Genomic DNA, 23,350 nt, shown 5'->3' with positions numbered 1-23,350 from the left:
TTCTAGTCTTATTATTCACTGCTTGTTGATTATTTTCATCAACACTTGTTTGCAATAAGTATGGTTAATAAAGAGTTAATAGGCTTACTACATAAAAGTCTTCCACATCACTAACAAGACCTGTCAGACAATTCACAAGTTCTGCTGATGTTTTTTTCTGGAGGTCACAGCTGGATTTTAATTTTTCTCACACCAGCAAAAATGGGGCCACAAATGAAAACGTGAGAACATGGGGGTAGGAAGCCAGGTGGACATTAGACCTCTGACCTAAATGTCCACTGTCCAAAGGCTAGGTGTGATGTCCATCCTAACTCACACAGCCTGTGTCTTCAATCTTTCTATTCTCAGGTAGCATTTTTTCTTCTCTTGCTTAACACTCCTCTAATTGATGGCTTCCAACTGATCGTCTCTGTCTGAGTCGTGTTTTTTAAACCCAAAGAAGGACTTGCTGTGTGTCCTCTGTCTGAAGTGTAGCCAGGAAGCTTACCAGTACACCTTCCAAGGAATGAGACTGGAAGTGTAAAATCCAGCCCTGTCTGACTTTTGTTTAGCATCCGTTACGAGCAGATTGGACCCTTGCCCCACTGAAACGAACTGATGTCATTTGCTTTCATTTGCCCCTGCATTCCCCCTTGCGATTGAGAAATCAGTCCAAACTTCATTTCACAACACCGCCGGCCTCCAGTGACAGAGTTTCTCCATGACAGAGCAGTTCAGAGTGACAAGCAAAGTGACAGAGGGAGGGGGTGCAGGAAAAAGAAGTGGGAAGGGGCAGCGAAGGCTGCTCTGGTGGGGTCTGAGCTGGCCCTTGAAAGATTAATTAGTAGGGTTTTGTCAGGCGGAGAAGACTAGGAGGGAAATTCCAGTAATGGAAGAAGGGAGGTGCTATAGGACATAAACAAAGGCAGAAAATTTCTTAAGAGACATTAAGATCACAACCAGAGGGGCATCCTAACGTAGGGCAGGCATTACCAAGGTGAAAATGAAGGCGTCGATGATGGGTTGGATTGGCTGGGTGGTGGAGGGGTGCAGGGACGTAGATACAGAAGGAGAAGACTTGCTTATTAAGCCTTTGAAAATAACATTTAGAAAGATGAGAACACCTGCTGAGCAAATTGTGACTCTACTGAGACTTTCTTTCCCCCAAACATAATAGACAGTTATCTAAATAATTCTTCTCCTTCTAAGTGGTTACTGTGAAAGACTAAACAAACACGTATTCCAGTGACGCTGTTAGTGTTTTTTAAAGTCTTTAGAAACCGCCTTTGGGAACCGCCTTCAGAGTGTGTTTATGAGCTACAGTCGAACACCAAGTCATTTTATTCCCTCACAGCTTTCTCTGTCTCTGTTTCTCTACAAAAGGTGAAACCATCATATATGCATATAAAATACACATCATTAAAACCTAGCCAGTTGGACGTTTCTTTTCTAAACTAGAACATGTGGCAAATGGCTTTTACCTATTTCGCCAAATCGAATACAATCTGAAAAGGATTTCACTTGGGGACTCAGAATATTATAAAAAAACCAAAAATGTGCTGCAGGCTCTGATGACAATCTTCAAAGGATTCCAACAATATTTTGGACAACCGCAGCGTTGGAGTCGGTGTGGACTTCCACAGCTGTCCCCCACAGGTGACCGTACGTAGCCCAGGGACCCTGTTCCATGACGATATACATACTGGGGAATTTTTCTCCTCGTGATTGCGCAAATTGTCATATGACCGTGTCTGGTCCACACTGGGCCCCCCTGCAGTCAGATTAGAACGCCTGCCTGAATCCCCCAGGGACACCTTGCTGAAACTGGGGAGGGACGAGGATTTCTTAAAACCATCAAAGACTAAGACAGACGACCTAAAGGCAGACTCTGCGGAGGACTGGGCTTCAGCTCACCACATACACTGGCTTTGCTTCACAGAAACAGAGCCCTTTTGCAAAGGGAGGAGAGGCCTTTCCCACGACTGGAATCGGGAATTAGGCCACCTGCTTCCCTAGGCCCTGATTCCACTCCAGAGGGCACATGCCCCTCCTCAGCCACATCTGAGGGCAATATACTGGATCCAGAAAGCACGTGGCTTTGAAACAGCTGAACAGTGTCCCTGGAAGGTACACACTGCAAGGACGCAGGTGTGATTTCTCAATAAATTGCCCAAGGGGCATGCGTGTGTGTATGTATGCGCGTGTGTGTGTATGGTGTGTGTGTGTATATGGTGTGCGTATGGTACATGCCTGCACACGCGTGTTGTCTATTGTGTGTGCATACATGTGTGTACTGTATGGGGTATATTCATATGGGGGGTGTGCATGTCTGTGTGTGTGTGTGTGTGCCTGTGTGTGGGTGTGTGAAGGGCTCTGGGACGATCCTGGCAGGATGGGTGATAGGAGATGCCATTGGTCATCCTTCTCCCTTGACCTTCAGAGCAGGTGGGAATGGTCAGTAAAGAGGGGAGAAAAAATTCAATCCACTGAAGAACTAACACCTCTTTACTGGGGAGGAGGAACGATGTATTCTCAACCACTACACAACTCTCTACAGACTAGAGTGGCAGCCGGTTGTCTGTCATTTGTACTGCACATATTTTCCCACATTTGTCCTTTGTCTTTCAACTTGACTTTTAGGGCTTTTGTTTGGTCTTGCCATTGGAAAGTCTCCACTGTTTGTTACATAGTTGAGGCGATCAATCTTTTGTTAGGGTCATGCTGTGCTCAGAAAGACCTTCCACCCGCAATTATAAAAATATTTGTCCAGTCTTCTTATGTAATTTTGGTTTTTACTTTAAAGCTTTTGTTGTACTTGGGATTTACTTTGTGTCGGGAATGAAACGAGAACCCACGTTTTATTTAAAGCATTTCACAGTAGCCTGTATTTTTCTTTCACACTATTCATCACAGTTATAACAGGACAATTATTTACATGATTATCTTTTTCCAATTGCCATTGATTCCAAATACCACTTTCATCATCTACATGAATACTTTTTAAAATGCTTCCTCCCACAAATATCATGTTGGGATTTTGACCAGAAATAGTCTGATTTTTCAGGAAGAACTTACATTTTTACACCATACTAAATACTTCCGTCCATTCACAGGGTGTGCCTTTTCACTTAATCACATATTATTTCTATTTCTTGGTAATCTTCTGGTTTTTTTCCCACATAATTCAAAATTAGTTCTATAATTTTATGTTTTCACACCTTTCAATGAATTAATTTTAGATTATTTTTAATACATTATTAGAGTTCGGATTTTTGAATGTTAATATTATATCATGAAAACTTTCTGAACTCTCTTTTATTCTTTTACTTTTCAATAATTTCCTGCTGAATCCTAGGCTTTCTATTATCTGCAAATAATGCTAATTTTGTCTTCTTCATTCTGATATTTAAACCTCTTATTTTGTCTTTCGTCTAATTGCAGTGTCTATCACATAAAAAGCAATGTCATATTATACGTGCTTGATTACTAAGCAAGATACTGGCTTTGCTGTAAGATATGTTTCAATATTAAGGAAATTATTCACCTAATCCGATTTTACAAACAGCATTTATCAAGAATGGACATTGAATTTTATGAACATTTTCTTGAAATCTACCATCGGGTCATAAGCTTCCCCCTCTTTGATCAACATTAATATAAATTTTCTAACATTGAGCCATCTCTGCACTGGAATACACAGTTGTAGTCATGGTGTATCGCTATTTAAATCTGCTCCTAGATTCTATCTATTAATACTTTGTTTTAGCACTTAAAAATCAATTTTGATATTCCGAGCTCTCTCTTGTGCATCGTCTATTTAAAACAGCAGTACATTGGCATTTGTTAATTGGCAAGAATTCCTTCTTCCTCTGACCTAGGACATTTAAAATATGCTTTTTAGCTGTTTAGATAGACAGAAATGATCTCTTTCCATCTAGTTTTCCAAATATGTCAGCATACGATTATTCAGCGTTCTCTGTGATTGGGAAGTAGTCTTTGCCTCTAGACTTTTACTACCCCAATCTGATGGGAAACACTGACAGAGAAGGAAAGGTGAGCTCGGCAGGGCGGTATCCCTTACAGGACCGTGCCCCATAGCAGTCAATGGTGGGCCCCAAGGGGGAGTGTTTCTTGCTCTTCCGGCAGCTTGTCCATGCCCCAAGGACTCACACTGGTGGGAAACTCCAGAATTGCCTCCACTTACAACCTGCAACACAGCACTGTGGTCATGAGCTAGAAACTGGTGCAAGTCATGAGACACTCGGTTTGTTCCAAATGGCATTACGAAGGCTGCATTCTTCAGAGCGTAAGGCACAGTGCTGAGGCCTTTGCCAGCCACAGCATACCTACAGTACCTCTCCTTGCTTTTGGTTCTTCTTCATTCCTGCTTGTGTTGGCATAGGGTTTGGGGGCTCACGGCACGTCTGCCATCATTTTCTTCCTAAGTCCTCACAGATTGCTTCACTTTGGAAAAGTCCATGAGCAAATCATTTAAGAGATCATTGGGGAAAATAAATGAATGTAGAAAGCTTAGACAATTTTGAAAAAGAAAAGGTTTTCCCTACCAGCTAGTAAACTGTACTTTAAAGCTGTTATAAATAAAGTGGTACTGACATTGAAAGAGATAAGATCAATTACATGAAAGTCCAAACACTGGTGTCGATGTTTCTATGTAGGCCTAAATTCTGGCCCCGACTTGTAGGGCAGGGGAGACTAAATGAGCAACTCAGATTAAATGGAAGACCATGGAATGATGCTGAAGTTACCGAGGTCAGGGACACCCCCTGCCCCTAGTTTCTGGCAAAAACCAATGCAAATCCCTTCCGGAGGAAAGCATCTTCAATTTAGATCCTCCAGTTCCCCGTTAATTATTATGAGCTATATCTCAAAGATCACTAAACATTCATGGAAACAAATCACTATGACTGAAAGTTAGCTGAATGTCTAAGTAGTGTGTGGAGATTCCAAGGACTTGCGATACTGGAATTATTAGACAATGAATATAAAATAACTATGCATGGAATATATATAGAAATAAAGAAGGAATTTTAAAAATGAGTAAGTAACTGGAGATTATTCTCTGTGACTGGGAAGATTTCAAAATAACCAAATTGCAACATCTCCCAAATATGCTTTTAAGTGAAAAAAATTAAATTGATAATAGCATCTTTGGTATGCTAAATTTCGTGTAAAAAAAGAAAAATAAGAATGTATAGCTGTGGGGAGGCATAGCTCAGTGGTAGAGTGTGTGCCTAGCATGCATAAAAAATTTTTTTAAATGATAAACCTAATAACCTCCCCCTCCACAAAAAAAAAAAAAAAAAGAAGCTGCATAAAGAAATACTGGAAGCAGAAGCAGACACAAAAAACTAGTAGAAGTGACTACCCTTAGTGGGTGGATAGGGATGGAGTAGAAATAAAACTTCTAATTTATTCCTTTGAATATCATTTAGATTTTTGAATCATGTGGCTTTTTTATCTGTTCAAAAAATAAAATTTAAAAAGAATCAGATAGAAGTTTTAGCAATGAAACATACAGTTAAAAAAAAAAAACAACTTTTCTCGGGAGATGGGTTAAACAGACCATTAAAAACAGCTGCAGAGAAAATTAGCCAACCAGGAAGACTAATCTAAAAAAAATTACCCAGAATAAAGCACAGACAGAAAAGGGTGTGTAAGATACAGAGAGGGATGGAGACTGGGAAGATGGAATGCGTAGGTCTGAAATACATATAAGCAGAATTTCAGAAGAGGGAATAGGGAGCATGCAGGAGAGGCAGTATCTGAAAATTCTGAGATTTAGGTATTTGTAAAGTCCCAGGTATGTCTCTACTAGTGTGAGAGTGAGTGATTAAAACACAGTAATGATGGCTGTCCCTGTATCTGGGACTATGAAAAACTATTTGAAAGGCCATGCATTCAGGGAGGAGTAGGGGGCAGAAAGAAAGACTGTGAAAATGGCACTGAAATAATGAATGTCCCAGAGGGCAGTACCTGGTGGCGTTGAAGTTGGGCTTATGGGAGGTTCAAAGGCATGTGGATTTTGGAAATGGTGGATGCAGCAGAGACTAAGAAGAAAGCAAGCATGAGCTTCTGTGCTGCTGATGGGAGATGGGGATGTCTAAGAGAATCTGGAAACTTTAAACATAAACCGTAGTTTGTACTCTGTTTACTCGTGTAGTTTCAGTTTTTCATGGAGATAGGGCACTAGGGTAACCGAGAGACAGGAGCAGTACTTCAGAAGAAGAGTTGTCCCAACTGAGGGCTTAGAATCAAGAAGAAAGATTCAGAATAGTGCGTGTCTAAATGAAACCATGTGTCTTTTATTAGCGCCAAAGCATTTCAGTTATTTCTATAGGATCTTTACATACCAGATAACGATAAATTAAGGACATTTCTCTGGGTCTCTTAGTTTATAAATAGAATATGGCTAGAGGGATAATCACCATCTATTAAGTGCTTATCTTGTGCTAGGCACAGAGGTACGCACTTTGTAGCTAAGTATCATTATCATCATAATTATCACCATCCCTATTTTAAAGATGATAAAACTGAGGCTTAGAGCAATTAAATCATTATCCGAGGTCACCGACCAGTACCTAGCAGAGCTGGAATTCTAACCCAGATCTTCATACTCTAAATCTTAAGCTTGGCAATTTTTTGTGTATACAAAGTTATGTAAATGCAATCATTCATCTCATTATTAGAGGATTCTCAATTTTCTGTGTTCTCGTTAAGAGAGCACAAAAAGACTAACCCCTAGGAATAAAAATCAAATACCAGCAAATATTTCTTTTTGCTTCTCAGCTGTCGGGGTGACACCTTAGAGTTTTACTTTTTCAGATTTCAATACAGTTCATTTCGTTTCCCAATAAATACAATTTTAGTTTTGCAACCTTAGATTTTAAGGTGGGTGTGAATATATGTTTGTTCTAGTTCCTTGTATGTCAAAACAATTTGCAGTACAGTTAATTTTTAAATGCTTCTTGGCAGTTGTTTTAAACAGCATTCCAGCCACTAGGAGAGTTGAAAAATAAATGTTTGCTTCCTAGGAAACTACTGAATAAATGACTCCTTTCTTGTTCTTGGTAATTAAATTCTCACATTCAACTCCATATCAGCAATGGCTTCTCTTTCAATTCCTGGGATACTTAAGCCTTTTTTTTTTTTTTTCCTGCACAGTGGCCAAAGCACCCAATTATGCAAAAAGTCTGATTCCTGCCCATGTTAGACTCTTTGGAACATACTCTCATTCAAGATTATCAATAGCATCTTACTGGAAGGACATTTTAAGAAAACTGGCTTGCAGAGAATGTATTCTGTCCCATGATGGAGCTTGGTCATCTGTTTCTACTATTTCTTCACACTAGAACTTGCCAAAGCTCACATGTCCCAACTTCAGAAAACAGCACTGTCAGCTGATTCAGAAGCCCCGGACGAGTGGTTCACAAGCTTTACTGCGTATTGGAATCATCTGAGAAGCTTTTAAAACTATCTACCCTGAAGTCTCATGTGACTTTGATTTTAATTGATCTGGAGGGCCACTTGGGTATTCAGATTTTTTTAAAAAAATGCTTCTTGGGTAACTATAGCCAAGTTTGGAAACCACTGCCCCAGAGCCTCAGGGTGCAGGTTGAGCCACCCTTCTGTTTGGAACAGAATTACAGGGAACAGGCAAATGTTAGGTAGAATCATTGCTACTAACTTTGTTATCAGGAAGCAGAGCATCTGTGATGCTTCAGAATCCTTCCATTAGCCTCTGCCCCCAGTGTCTGTCCTCAGAATTGTACTTGACACAGGAAAAAAAGAAAAATTTATCATTGTTTTCACCAGTGGAGAAGATATAGCTGATTTTATTGTGGTTAATCAATTTGTTTATTCTCATAATATTTCAATATTTTGATGTTGAATTGAGACCATGGGAAGCCTTAGTGGCAATATACATTACACAAAGCCTGAAACTAAGGAACAGCACTTTCTGATACTCCCATGACTTTAGTTCTTTTGGGAAGACATTTTTGGATGTTTATAACTCTTTGGTAGGTCTGAATCTTCAGTTGTCAGTTGGTCTCTTCCCACAAACTCCTTCCTTTTTGGCCACAAACATGCAAATCTTCCCTGGGCTTTAAAACATTTTCCTTTTCCCTGCTTCCCACTCAATAAACCAGACCACCTCCTTCCATCCTCTCACTGCCAGATTCTCCAGGAGCACAATCATACTTTCTACTCTTTCCTGAACGTCACCATGTCCAACATCCATCTCCATATCTCCATGGAAACTGTACTCAGAGCTGATCGATGGTTTGGGGACCCAAATCCACATCCAATAACTTCTCACTCTTTATTTTGCTCGACTTGTTATTTAACACTATTTAAAATTCTATGAAGCAATGGTAATAAAAACAATATATACTTGACATAAGAATCTATGCATAAATCAGAGAAACACAACTGAGTTCAGAAGTAACCTTGTGTGACTTTGAGTAATTAATATAGGACAAAGGTGGACTTTAAGTGGGAAAAGAATCCATCTATTTATCGACTGGTGCTGGTTATGCATCAGGAGGAAAGTGAAGTTGGACCTCTTCCTCATACAACACATACAAAAAGTATATCTCTGATGGATTAAAGTTTTAATGTGGAAAAAGAAGAAATTTTAAAAGACTACTTGAATAAACTGAGTAAGGGGAGAATTCTTAAGCAAATTAGAAAGCCCAGAATTTATAAAGGAAAACATACATATAGTTGGCTACATTAACTTTTTGTTTTGTATATTGAAAACCACCAAAACAAAGTCAGAGTCAAAAGTTTAAACCAAACCCAAAAAGTCAAAATCAAAGTCATAAATGATAGTTTGGGAAAATATTAGTAATGCAATAACAGAGATTTAATGCTCTCCTACACAAAGAGGTCCTATAAATTGATAGGAAAAAGACCAAGAAGCCAAATTTTATTTTTGGATTTTTTTTTTTTTATTTAATGAAGTATAGTCAGTTACAATGGGTCAATTTCTGGTGTACAGCATAAAGCCCCAGTCATACATACATATACATATATTCATTTTCATATTCTTTTTTATTAAAGGTTATTACAAGATATTGAATATAGTTTCCTGTGCTATACAAAAGAAATTTTTAAAAATCTATTTTTATATATAGAAGTTAATATTTGTAAATCTCAAACTCAAGAAGCCAAATTTTAAGTCGGTAAGGACATGAACAGGCAATTTATAGGAAAAGAAATGCAAATGGCCAATAAATGTGGAAGACAGAGTAATAGAAATTAAGGCAGTTATAAGATACTGGCAAAATATGAAAGCACCGACTGTGTGGCAGGAACGTAAATTGCTGCAGTCCTTAGGAATGCAATCCAGGGATATCCATTACAACTGGAAACATATTTATCTTTGGCGTTGAAATCTCACATTTGGTAATCTACCTTCAAGAATAAGGACATGGTATGTTGTTATCTTCACTGGAGCTTCATTTGTCTTAAAATGTCAAATGGGAGAGGCGTGGGGTCTGTTAGTTGGACTTGGGGCACCGGGCCCCGAAACAAATCTTGCAGACCACATACTCTTCTGAATTGATCCTCATCTCGTTAGTTATTTCTCACTCCCTTTTTCCCTTGCTTCTTTTTCTTTTCTGTGGGTTTGATTTGTCACATGATAGAAATACTTAAAAATCATTTTTATTATATTTTTGTCATATTTTCCTTAAGTTTCTGGCAATTTTTTACATTATACATGTTGATGTCATGTTATTTGATACATAAAAGATAACGGCTACTAAATATCAATTATAAATTATACGCCTTTTTCTAATTTAATTCTTTTTTCTCGAATTCTACTTTATCTAAAATAATAACCATGGTTTCTACCTGCATTTAGTTTGCATTTGCCTTAGATTTCGTTGTCCATCTTTTTTTTTAACATTTTTTATTGATTTATAATCATTTTACAATGTTGTGTCAAATTCCAGTGTTCAGCACAATTTTTCAGTTATTCATGGACATATACACACTCATTGTCACATTTTTTTCTCTGTGAGTTATCATAACATTTTGTGTATATTTCCCTGTGCTATACAGTGTAGTCTATTCTACAATTTTGAAATCCCAGTCTATCCCTTCCCACCCTACCACCCCCCTGGTAACCACAAGTCTGTATTCTCTGTCTGTGAGTATATTTCTGTCCTTTATTTACGCTTTGTTTTTGTTTGTTTGTTTGTTTTTGTTTTTGTTTTTTAGATTCCACATATGAGCGATCTCATATGGTATTTTTCTTTCTCTTTCTGGCTTACTTCACTTAGAATGACATTCTCCAGGAGCATCCATGTTGCTGCAAATGGCATTATGTTGTCGGTTTTTATGGCTGAGTAGTTGTCCATCTTTTTACTGTTCCGCATCACTTATGTTTTTCAAGGTTTTGAGTGTCACAGATTGCATTTTAAATTCTACTTATGATTTCCTCTACGATTTTTAGAAGCATTCTTTAAGCTGTAATTCTCTCTTTGACAATGATGGGATTTAAGTAGGGAAATTTTCTCTTCTTATTGACAATGAGGAATTTAAAAAAACATTTGCTCCTTCCTGTTCCTTTTTTTTTTTTTAATTTAAGTGTAGTTATTTACAATATTGTGTTAGTTTTTGGTGTACAGCAGTGATTCAGTTATATATATACATGTATATTTCAGATTCTTTTCCATTATAGGTTATTACAAGATATTAAATATAGTTCCCTGTGCTATATAATACATTCTTGTTGCTTATCTATTTAGTGTATAATAGGCTGTATCTGTTAATTCCAAACTCTAATTTATCCCTCTCCTGCCCCTTCCCCTTTGGTAACTGTAAGTTTGTTTTCTATGTCTGAGTCTGTTATGCATACCGATTCATCTGTATTATTTTTTAGATACTACATAGAAGTGATATCATATATTTGTCTTTCTCTGTCTGACTTACTTCATATGATATTCTCCAGATCCATCAATGTTGCTGCAGATGGCATTATTTCATTCTTTATGGCTAAGTAGTATTCCCGTGTGTGTGTGTGTGTGTGTGTGTGTGTGTGTGTGTATACCACATCTTCTTTATCCAATTACCTGTTGATGGACACTTAGGTTGCTTCCATGTCTTGGCTGTTGTAAATAGTACTGCTATGACATTGGGGTGCATGTATCTTTTCAAATTAGAGTTTTCTTTGGCTATAAAGCAGGTGTGAGATTGCTGGATCATATGAGAACCCTACTTTTAGTTTTTCGAGGAACCTCCATACTGTTTTCCATGGTGGCTGCACTGTGCTTGATGGAGCTCTGGATACTCTATAATTCTGGGTGGATCCTGAATGTAGCCATGGTCCTCATTCTCACACTAGCAGATGTTTCTTATTAACCTATGAGCTGGAAGGAGGCAGGAAGTTAGGATATTTAGCATCATGGTCTCTCATTCCAGGGAGAGCTGTCAGTCTCATGTCTCTCACTGCCAGCTCCGGTTCTGCCAAAGAAAGTGGGACACAATAAGGGACAAGAACATGAAGTCTGGGGTCTCTTTGCCAACGTTTGCACCCTGATTTCACCACTAACTAGCTGAGAGGCCTTGGGTGATTAACTTAACATATTCAGCTTTCTCATCTAAAAAAAAAAAAAAAAAAAGATGACAACAGCAGAATTCCACATGCCAAAGGGTAGTTTAGTTTTGAGAATTAAATTACATAGTCCATTTTCCTGGCACATACTAAGTGCTCATGAAATTTAGCTGCTATTATTATCTTTATCATCAGCAGCATTATCCGTGAAAGGGGACGGTGAACTTTACGGATCATTTCTACCGAAGCTCCACAAAGTGGCAAAATAATGGTTGCTCTCTCCTTCCCTTAGAATTTTCTGCTCACAGTTTTTCCGCAGACCAAACATGCTGGCCCATAAATGGAATAATCATAGATCTATTAATGAAGGGTGGATTCACTATTACGGAGCAGTAACAGAGATTTTCTTCGGTTGATTCATTCCTCTTTTATAACATAAGGGGCAAGTTCTAACCACCTCCGGAAAGAAGGTATTTTGCAGAGCCCTCTTCTTTAAACTCTGTAGCTCTTCTCTCTACTTCTTCTGCAGCCCTCTCTGAAGTCCCCACCTTTCCTAATTCCCATTTCATTTTTCTTGGAAAACTCCACCTTGTTCCAAGGGAGACAGAAGCCGTCGCCTCCAGGATCTTCAAACATCACCTGGATGCTAGTGGGCCTCCTCTGCTCACACTTGGCCAGTTTCAAAGGGAGGAGGGGGCCTGGCCTATCGGTGCAGAAGGTGGTGAGTTCTCCTCTTCTGGGTTATTTCCCCTCCAAAAATAGCTATGGCTGATTCAGTCTCATGAGTTCGCTAAGCAGAGGCATATTTCATCATCTAGCTCAGGGGGCAGCCAATTTTTTAATTAAAAAAATAATCATATATTGAGTTGTTATATCTACTAGGATCTGGGCTAATTCTTCTTTTCTATGCACTTCTGTCAAATCTTGGGTGTACCACTCTGATTTTATTCCCATCGGTTGTTTTTTTAATTGAAGTGTAGTTGATTTACAATGTTATGCTAGTTTGTGGTGTACAGCCTAGTGATTCAGTCATGCATATATATTCTTTTTGTATTCTTTTTCATTGTAGGTTATTGCAAGCTATTGAATATTGTTCCCTGTGCTCCACAGTAGGATCTTCTTATTTATCTATTCTGTATATAGTTGCTTGTATCCAATAATCCCAAACTCCTAATTGATCCCTCCCCTGTCCTGGGGTTTTATAATATATTTTAGAAGATAACAGAGCTAGTTTCTCCTTCAGTGCTTTTCTCAAAATTGTTTAGCTATTTGTGGCAGAATTTCAGGTCGATTCCTGCCATACCCACCCAAATCCCCCTTCTCTGGGTCTTTAGAGGCTGGAGAAGCTGAACACTCAAGCTCCCAACCTCCTTTGTTGCCCCAGGTGGACAGAGGATATAGTTCTAGCCAACTAGGCTGAAGTGAGGTCTACTGAGGGAATTTCTGGGAAAGCTTTTATTTTATTGATAAATGATTCAGTTAGGGCTGTGTCTCCTTTCTCCCTCTTCCTATCTTGAAAGCAGGTATGTGGCAGCCATCTTGAACTTGAGAATCATTTTGTCAAGTTAAAAAAAAAAAAGTCAAGTCAATTAAGCTAGGAGGCTTTATACAGCTCTGTGGAAAGAAAGGGCTGTGTTATAAAATGTCCTTTCTCTAGGGCTGTGGGGAGAATTAGGCAAATCTTGGCCCACGTCCTGAGAGTGAGTTTCATTAATTCATCCATTTAATAAGGCTTGGCTGAGTCTTTCCTGTATAATGTGTGTGGGCATAAAAAATGGCCTTGTCATCAAAGGTTGATGGGTGCACAGAAAGGGAGCAAGAAATCAACCTGAATGACAGTTTGCACTTGAGCGAAGGACCTTCAAGCAGAAGCCTCCCTTCTGACAGTTCAGAAGAGCAATTTCCCAACAAACTGCTTGCATTTCCTGGGCTTGGGTTTCCCCTGGTCTCTACCCTCCGAGGATGACTTCTCCTATCTCAAGTTGCCTTGGGTAGAGACCATTCTTTTCCAGTAAGCCTGGTCATCTTCCTGGGGAGCAAGTGGCTGCAGGAACCATGATTGAAGCCAGTTCTGCTCCCACAGGGCCCAGAGATAGGCCACGGGTACAACCATGACACGAACGGCAGGCACTGCTGAGTGCGCAATCTGAGATGAGGAGGGAAAGCGGCCTCTTCAGACTAGGGGATTGGAGACGATTTCAGGACCAGAAGAGGCATTTGACCTCTCATTCTTGGAATTACAGCTGAAGTTCCACAGACCTTAAGCAATTCACCCAAGGTAGAAACAAAAACTTGTGGGGAAAGTGGAGACTGGCTCGTGGTTGTTCTTTATACCACAGATATGCTAGGACTTCCTGGAGTGGGCAGCTGGTGAGACCAGTGGTTGGCCAAAGCGATTGCTAAGTCGTTTCCAAACCAAGACCTTGAGTCATCTTCAGTGGAGCCTGGTGCCCTGAGAAAGGCCAAATCACATACTTCTCCTCTTTGTCACTAGAACCCTGACCTCCCTTCAGTTTTCTGAGGGAACTCAAGACCAGTACCTACTGAGGTGTGGAAGGGCAGCCTGATTGCTTAAGCCTGGAATGTTGAGACCTAAACTTGCTCCTGGGCTGGAAAGCTCTGGTCCTAGGCAGGATATTTGATTAAGGTATTTGTCTTTGTTTTCTTTGTACACAACTCGGCATTCCAGCAGGTAGCCAAGTCTTTGTGCTTCCTTGCCAGGAGGCCTAAAGAAGAATAAGTCTGCAGGCTACCTCCCTTCCTGACTTTCTCCCTTTAGCTGAGGGATTTGAGCATTCTGCACCAGGAAGGGAGCTGTAGAGTGGCTTTGAGGGGAAGAGTTCTGAGCAGTAAAAGAGCAAATGTTTTTCCCCAAGAAAAGGAATGGATGTCTGCATTGTTTTTAAGTAATTGGGTTCTGTGGCCCATCCTCCACAGAACCTCAAGAAGATGACAATTCCATGTTAAGTCTAGGAAGGTCTTCCTGGACTCAGGGTACCAAGGCTCTCAGCCTTGGCAAAGATTTCCATGGGGCAACAGGGTCACCCAACTTTAAGGATCTATGTAAGCTTGGCCTTCAGGAATCTTGGAAACCATGTAGAGAAGGGGTTGGCCCATAGGTCAAAGCTGGCCTGCCATCTATTTTTGTATAACCTGTGAGCTAGGAATAATTTTTGTATTTTTAAATATTTGAAAACTATCAAAAGAAAAATAATATTTTATGGCGTATAAAAATGACGTGAAATTCAAATTTGTGTCCATAAATGAAGTCTTACTGGAACACAACCAACCTCATGCATTTACCTAATGTCTATGGCTATTTTCAGGCAACAATGGCAGAGTTGAGTAGTTGTGACAGAGTCCTCTCTGGCCTGTGAAGTCTGAAATATTTACTCTCTGGTCCTTTACAGAAAAACTTTGCTGATCCCCTGATGCCCACCAATGGCCAGAGATGCTCCTGGATGTTTTGCTTCACATCATGACTCCTGATCATGAGGTGTGGAAGTGGGGATGGGGGTGGGAGGGGAGGGAAGAGACCTCTCTCAGTCTCTGAAATTAAATTTCCTGCCAGCTGAATGCAGTGGGGCCGTGTCATCCCTACTGTGACTAAATGTAAAGTAGGTAAACACTGTGCTTTTTCTTGCACATTCAGATTTGTGTTAACAAACATCTCCTAGGCCTTTCTGGCTTTTGTTTCACTGCTTCTGTTTTGGAAATAACACTCATAGGTCTCTTCCCTCTCTGCATATCCAAATCCTACCATCAGAGCTCAACTTAAATGTTTACCTTCCTCTCAGTCCCTGGAAGTCCAACTTTGTTTTTTCAACTGGCGGGTCCACCTAGCAAGATTTTTCAGAATAAATATGCTTTCAGTTATCCTGCTTGCTTTTCCTCAGACAGCCGGACCGTTTCTCCCAAATTAAAGTTTTGATGTGATTTCTCCATCCTGTAAATCCCCACTGGACTCTAATACACACGATCACATTGTGGTGATTTGTGTAAGTTTCTTATGAGTTTCCTGAGTGCGGGGACTGAGTGTAAGGCAGCTAAGCCCTACCGGACAAGAATTGGCTCCACCAGGTCCAAATTCTGGCGTCTCCACTAGCCACATGACCACGGACATATCATTAACATCAATGGGCCTCAGTTGCATCATCCAAAAAATTCCAGTAATACTCCGTGCCCCCTGAGATGTGAGGATTAAATGAGATAGTGCCTTGAAGGTGCTTTTTAGGAATCAGTCATTCCAGTGCCCTTTGCAGCCCAGTCCAGAGCTTGGAGCCCCCAAAATTCCTGAAACCCTCTCTGTGGCAGTCACACTAGAGGTGAGATAAGACCCTGGCTTTGGAAATAAGCACTTCACCCCAGCAGTTCCTCCTTCTCCTGAGGGTTGTGACTAGTCCTGAGAACTAGTTGCAGTCCCCGGACCCCCCCCCCCCCGTCTTGGTCCTCACAATCATATCACCGCCACGTGACCATAACTGTGGTGGGACCACCCAGGAGGTTAGGAGGGGAAAGTCTGAATCGCATCCGGCAGCGCTGTAAACGCCAGGTTGAGGTGGAGCCTGGAGAGGCTCCAAGCCGAGGCAGATGAGCAGAGCTGACAGATGCTTCAGCTGGTGCTGCCTCCCCTCAGCCCTTCCTGAACGCCCCAGCCTCCGGCGTCCAGTCCCCAGTGCCGCGGCTGATAAGGTGACTTTACGAGAGGAGATGTGACAATTCCCTCTCTGCTCCTGCTTGGCCCTGGCTTTCGTGTAATCTCATTAGAAATGGTGCCAACTCTCCTGGAGAGGCTGAACACATCTCAGGATGTACGTCTTGCTGAGACAGGATAATTTAGGATTTAAAATCCTCCAGATTTATTTATTTTAAATAACTGAGATACTGTTTGTACTTCCCGCCTGTGAAATATGCTCTGTGCACTTAAAAATCGAGTCCCTCTGCCAAGTTTATGATCGGCCTCTCTCTCCATAACGTTATTCCCTTTCTGGTCCAACACCTGTTCCTCTCAAAATTGAGGTGTAGCAAAGAAAAGGGGAGACTGAAATCGAGCAGGACCTTGCGGGCCCCCTCCGGTACAAAAGCCTTTCCATGTCCTCCGTTTCTTGTTTCTAGGAGAAAGGATTTCAGCCTTCTAGACCATTCCTGAGTTCCAAAGGGCAGAATCAAACAGTTACTGATTAGAGGAGAGAATGCAGAAACCGAGGAAAGGCAGTCAAACAACAGTGCAGCGACAGGTCAGGGTGCTGGTTCCTCCTCAAGGGATGTGCATAATCTGGTGCATATCTCTGAGTTCTTCTGCAGGAACTAAGGTCCCGCCCAGGTGGAGAATGGTAGCTTCAGGCTGAGCACAAGCATGCGGACCCCAGACTGGTTGGAACCAGAAGACTGATGATTGAGATTCCTGGGACACCACCCTGTTACCACCCCACCAACGAATCAGAGGCAGGTCACACACCCTGCAGCCCCCCTTCCCCTGCCCCCCAGTTTTGCCTATAAAGACTCTTTTCCTGAAAACCATCAGGGAGTTCAGGCTTTTCTGAGCTCGAGCCATCCTTTCTCCTTGCTCGGCGCCTGCAGTAAAGCTTGCTCTGCTGCAAAATTTGACATTTCAGTTTGTTTGGCCTCACTGTGCATCAGGCCCACGAACTTGGGTTCGACAAGACACTTGCTTTGAGCACTTCCTTTGTTGGCTTAGTTGGTCCAGCTCTGTGAGCCCGCTCCACCTGAGGGCTGTTCCCTCCAGCAGATGGGGTGGGAATCCGAGTTTGTGAGTCAGGAATCCGGTTTTCTGGCTCTTGCTTTAATCCATCTTTTCCACTCATTACTGTCCCTTTACACAAAGCGAGGCTCTCACAGAGAGGCTTTGTCTGCCTGCAGGACAGCTGTGAGGGAGCCCCCGGGGGTGGGCTGGCGGGGGTGCGTTGACAGGAGCCAGGCTGGCTCTGCACCAGTTGCTTGTCTAAGGCCACTATGGGAAGTCTTTTCGATGTGAGGACAGGCCAATCCTGGGAGGAGCCTTCCACCTGCCATTTTCTGCTCCCCCATAGTCCCAGTCAGGGGTCTTCCTGCTTCCAGAGATATTTGGCAGACTGTGTGCCTGGTCTTCGCCCCAGACTCTCATGGCGGGGGCAGATCCACCCTTGGAGGCTCTGTGTCCTGGCTCCATCCTCTGCCTTCGGAGGGACCACAGTGCATGGTTATCCTATTTCCTGCACCTTAAATCTCTCCTCTCTGGGAGACTCCCATCAACATGAAAACATGCTATTCTCTTCCATGCCCTCAAACAAAGACAAAACCCCTAAAACAACCCTCCTTAGACCCCACGCTCCTCTTTAGATGCAGTTTGCTGTCTCTTCTCTCCTTTACAGCCAAAGTTTTTTTTTTTTTTTAACATTTTTTATTATTTATAATCATTTTACAATGTTGTGTCAAATTCCAGTGTTCAGCACAATTTTTCAATTATACATGAACATATATATATTCATTGTCACATTCCTTTCTCTGTGAGCTACCATAAGATCTTGTATATATTTCCCTGTGCTATACAGTATAATCTTGTTTATCTATTCTACAATTTTGAAATCCCAGTCTATCTCTTCCCACCCCCCACACCCTTGGCAACCACAAGTCTGTATTCTCTGTCTATGAGTCTATTTCTGTTCTGTATTTATGCTTGTTTGTGTTTTGTTTTGTTTTGTTTTGTTTTTTAGATTCCACATATGAGCAATCTCCTGTGGTACTTTTCTTTCTCTTTCTGGCTTACTTCACTTAGAATGACATTCTCCAGGAGCATCCATGTTGCTGCAAATGGCGTTATGTTGTCAGTTTTTATGGCTGAGTAGTATTCCATTGTATAAATATACCACATCTTCTTTATCCAGTCACCTGTTGATGGACATTTAGGCTGTTTCCATGTCTTGGCTATTGTAAATAGTGCTGCTATGAACATTGGGGTGCAGGTGTCATCCTGAAGTAGGGTTCCTTCTGGATATAAGCCCAGGAGCAGGATTCCTGGGTCATACAGTAAGTCTATTCCTAGTCTTTTGAGGAATCTCCATACTGTTTTCCACAGTACAGCCAAACTTCTTGAGAATATTGCTGACCCTTGCTCTCCACCTCCCCCACCTCTGTTCTGCTTGAGGTCTGATTTCTAGCCGAGGTATCTACCAGAACTGTTCTTGTGAAGCTTGCTTATTCAGTTCTCAGTTTATTTGATCTCTGTTGACTCCTCTCTACTCCTTGACACATGCTTTCCTTTGGCCTCATTGACATCTCACTGTCCTGGATTTTTCTCTTACTATCCTGACCACTTTTTCTCCTTCATCAACAACTCCATCCAGTTGCTTTGGTTGGAGGGTTGGAGTTCCTCAGAGTTCTGTCCTAGAACCATTTCTCACCCTATACTCATTCCTCAAGAAATGGCATCAACTTCTTTGGCTTTAAACACCGTGAGAGGAGGGGAAGGTATAGCCCAAGTGTAGAGCACATGCATTAGCATGCAGGAGGTCCTGGGTTCAATCCCCAGTGCCTCCATTTAAAAAAAAGTAATTAAATGAATCTAATTAACCCCCTTAAAAAATGTCATTGAAGAGCGCACATCTTATTGCAGAACGGCCCTGCTGCATTATTGATGTTGGCTTTGGTATGTAAGTTCAGTTGGGTCAGGAGGGGCCCAGAGAAGAGAGAAACTGGGGTGTCAGCCTATAGAATCACCAAAGATGCAGCCCAGTTAAATATTTTCCCTCATTTGGGAAAGTCACTCACGGGGCCAGTCAAGGTGGGCTAGACTGCGATGGGGCCAGTGAGCCTGGGGACTCCGACTGGTCTGGGACCTCCCAGGCCAGGACCTCTCAGTCCGATGGGTTAACCTTAGCTCATCACGATACATTATCTATATGATTCCATTTATATGAAATATCCCAGAATGGGTAAATCCATAGAGACAGAAAGCAAATTAGTGGCTGCCAGGGTCTAGGGGGAAGGGAGACAGGCAGTGACTGCATAATGGGTGTGAGGTTTCCTCTTGGGGTGATAAAAAGGTTCTGCAACTAGACGGTGCTGACCATTGCACAACTGTGTGCATGTACTGAGTGTCACTCATGGTAGGAAAAAATATATCTAGGATTTACCCCAGGAGAAGAACCACTGCAGCCGAACCAAACCACCTAGACCAGGGATGCATTCAAGGGCAGCTGTGACAAGCAAATAAGGAACTGTAAAGTGGAAAAAACCCAACAAAATGATTAAAAACCACCCTTTCCCCTAAGATAGCGTCCAGAAGGCGCTATTCCGCAAGACAACCAGGGGATTTCTAACTGTATTAATGAACAGGAAACCACATGTGTGTAGTGTGACTGTAGAATACGGGTTTAAAGATGGAAGTACACTCTTTTTTTTTTTTTTTCAAGTCTATATTCCCATGACTATGATGATGATGATAGTTCAGGGGAGCAATTCGGGTAGCCTGATCTGAGGTTGGAAAAAGAAGTTGATTTGAACTATTTAAGGCCTTGGGCTGGCAGGACTCTGTAAGCGTTTGGAGAAGTTGAGAATTACACCCCTTGAGAAGTGAAGTGAGTAAACACTGCCCTGTGCTGGTCCTTTACTGATGCTGTCATATTGTATTCCCCACAGCCCCACACTGCGTGGGGACACAGTGGGACCCAGGATTTGAGCCAAGTGTGTCTGCCTCCAGAATCTACTAAATTCTGCTGCACCTGTGGGCCCCCAGGAGCCCCTGAATCAGGAAAGGAGGGATTGGACGCCTGAAACTAACATTGAAAAAATCAACTACACTTCAATAAAAAATGATAATTAAACTTAAACAAACAAACTGGTGACTGTAAAATAAATAAATAAATAACCACAAAAACAGAAGCAAACAAAGAAAAAAAAAGAAAGAAAGAAAGAAGAGAAAGGAAGGGATTGACTGGAGGAGGGCGCTGCTGGTGCCCCAGGGGTTCTGCCTAAGGTTGCTGTCTCATTTCTCTCACTGTGCCTGCAGGCTGAGTAGACTGGGAGACGTGGCCTGCACACTCTTCTTGGCTGGACATTTTCTCTACCCTGCTGATAACCGAACGTGAGAGAACCATGACGGCTGAGTGGAACGTGTGGAGTTCGCTTGCTTGTCAGCTTCCCCCAATGCTCGCCATCGCCACTTCACTTCCTGACTTGTAAACAGGCAAAGTGAGAGCAGGTGACCAAAGGGTGTGATAACCAGGGAACTCTGCTGCGCTCAGCACATCCTGTTATTGTGAATCTCAAGTCCTGCTTTGGCATCTGCTGTGTTAGTTCTCTCTCCTTTTTCTGACCTGCAGTGAGGGGAGTGATTGGATTTGCGGAGACTGACATTTTTATTTTTCACTGGCAGGGAGTCAGCGTGCTGTACGCGGAAGATCAGGAGCCTGGGGACCAGCATTGGATTCAAACTCCAGTTCTAAGACTAAACCTCAGTTTCCCATTTTAACTGGAAATAAATAAAAATATTGAACTCAGAATCATTCTTGAGGGCTGCACGGGATAATGGAAGAGGACCCAGTTCTTTTCCTGACTTGTAGCAGGCACTCAAGGAATGATATTTCTTCCCCTTCCTTGATCCCCCTCCCAAGAGTTTCAGTTTTAGCGCCAAATCCAGACTAAGCATTTTCCCTTGACACCGTCTCCGTGTGCTATGGTGCGCAGAGTGATTGGGGCGGGGTAAGCATGGCGAGTCATTGAGGATGTGGGATTCAGTGGGAAGCAGGAAGGAGAAAGCCCTGGCCCCTCCATCACTGAATGGAGCAGGGAGGTTGCGGGACTCTGGAGGGCATTCTGCCTTTTCCCTCTTCTCTTCCAAAGCTCACTCCTGGCCCAGCATCCTCAGCCTGGGTTCCCACCAGCACAGGTTACCCTACGGGCCTTGCCCTTCTTGAACCAAGACTGAGGGTAGGTGGGGCCCAGACTTGGGAGAAACGATCAAATACGTGGTTTGTCTCTGGTGCAGCTACTGTCCTGACTTTGGTCCTTCCTCTCCTTAGGGTTAGCTTTCCTCGCAGTGCTTTCAACTCTCCTCTCCATCTTCCCCTCCTCCTTATCTACTCTCAAACCTCAGCTTCCGGAAGGTATGTGGGTCAGGCCGCGTCCCTCCAGGGGCAGCCTCAGTCCTGCCACAGCATATTAGGATGTGGTTGCCCGAGAAATGCCCGGCAAAGCAGACAGCAGAGTGAGTCAACAGACGAGTCCTTGTCTTCATTTATGAATCTGAATAAAGAAAGTCAGCTTAGTACTTGCCTATTGGTATGATATTTCTCTATTTCTTCCTTTCTTTCTTTCTACATCAGCCATTTAAATAAGAACACTCAGAATAATAATATAAGGAACCTGGAAAAGAATATATATATGTGTATGTGTGTATATATATATATATGTATCTGAATCACCATGCTGTACACCAGAAACTAATACATTGTAAATCAACTGTACATCAATTAAAAATTTAAAAATAAAATATTATCAAGTACCGTATATTAAGAATATGACATATTTTCAGAACTATTCCAAATTATTTATTTACATGTATTAACTCATTAGTGATAAATCTATGAATTAAGAACTATCATTAGCCCCATTTTACATCAAAGAAATGGAGGCACAGAAGGGGTAAGTTCCTTGTCCAAGGTCATACAATTAGTTACTGGTAAACCAAGAATCAAACCCTGGAAATATAACTCTACATCCTGGGCTTTTAACATCATGATTTTGCAGAATAGGGTATAATATGATTTTAAGTGTGAAGGTCTGAATTTGGAGTCATGACTTAAAGGTCAATACTTCCTGGGATGCAGTCAGTATCTTTTGACTGTAACTTGCTATTTGCACATTTCTATAATCAGAACATGTGGGTTGGGATATATTTTGGTGCCCCAACATCTTTGAGGATATTATAAAATATTATAAAAATTAGGACCTTTATATAAGCTATTAAAGTTTATTCTACTAATAAAAAGTAAAACTTACCCACAAAATTTCTTTCTCGTACTGGATTCCACTTACACCTTCAAAGCATCACCCGTCTAGCAGGTGGGGATGTCCCCAAAGCCATGGTCTCTATATACAGAGACGTTAAGAAGACTACATAAAAAACTCCTGCTTTCACACTTACATGTTCTTCCAGGGGAAGGATGTATGGCCTGAAAAATTTCTGTGTTTCAGAACTTAATGAGATTTTCTTGCTGGGCTCTTTCTCTGTGCAAATGTTTCTTTGACATTTGAAAAGAAACAATTTTATACATGTTGAGTACATCTACTAATTCAAGCTTATTACAGGTATTAGTCAATACATTAATAAATATATTTATTGTCCATTTGGTGATAGACCAATAGGAATAGTCACAAACGTATTGCTACAATTGTGTATTTAGAAAATTAGAAAGTGACAAGCTTTATTATTTCTTCATTCTTTTACCTCATTCATATAAAATGACTCTCTTTGTCTCAGTGAAGGCTTAAGCTTTGAATTCCACTCTTCTGCTTTGAGTGTTGCCAGGCCTTTTTTTTAAAAAATGGAAGTACAATTGACTTACAGTATAATATTAGTTTTAGGTGTACAACATAGTGATTCAATATTTTTATACATTACAAAAGGATCAGCATGATGTCTATTTACCACCTGTTACTGTACAAAAATATTACAGTATTATTGACTATTTCCCCATGGTGTTCATTACTTGCCAAGCCTTTTCGTGTTTGCTTGATGTATCTTTGTGCACATTTGAGACTTTTCTAAGTATTTTGCATTAACTTTGT

General features: G+C 41.3%; 1 protein-coding gene across 4 annotated transcripts in view; it reads left to right on the top strand.

Annotated features, from left to right (window-relative positions):
* The window catches only part of SUSD1 (sushi domain containing 1), a 141,012-nt gene extending 119,049 nt beyond the window's left edge, over positions 1 to 21,963 (top strand). For 3 of the 4 annotated variants that reach the window (XR_004319413.1, XR_004319410.1, XR_004319411.1), the window contains 3 exons: positions 14,974 to 15,059; positions 20,571 to 20,762; positions 20,937 to 21,963. The gene's annotated coding sequence lies outside the window, so the exon portion shown is untranslated. Of the gene's footprint in view, positions 1 to 14,973; positions 15,060 to 16,867; positions 17,005 to 20,570; positions 20,763 to 20,936 lie in introns of those variants that run through there. The other variant, XR_004319414.1, reaches the window with a different exon arrangement.
* Positions 21,964 to 23,350: the final 1,387 nt, after the last annotated feature.

Source organism: Camelus ferus, chromosome 4, assembly GCF_009834535.1.
Source record: "Camelus ferus isolate YT-003-E chromosome 4, BCGSAC_Cfer_1.0, whole genome shotgun sequence".
Taxonomy (NCBI): domain Eukaryota; kingdom Metazoa; phylum Chordata; class Mammalia; order Artiodactyla; family Camelidae; genus Camelus; species Camelus ferus.
Note: the sequence above shows the minus strand (reverse complement) of the source record. Positions and strands in the feature narration are given on the sequence as shown.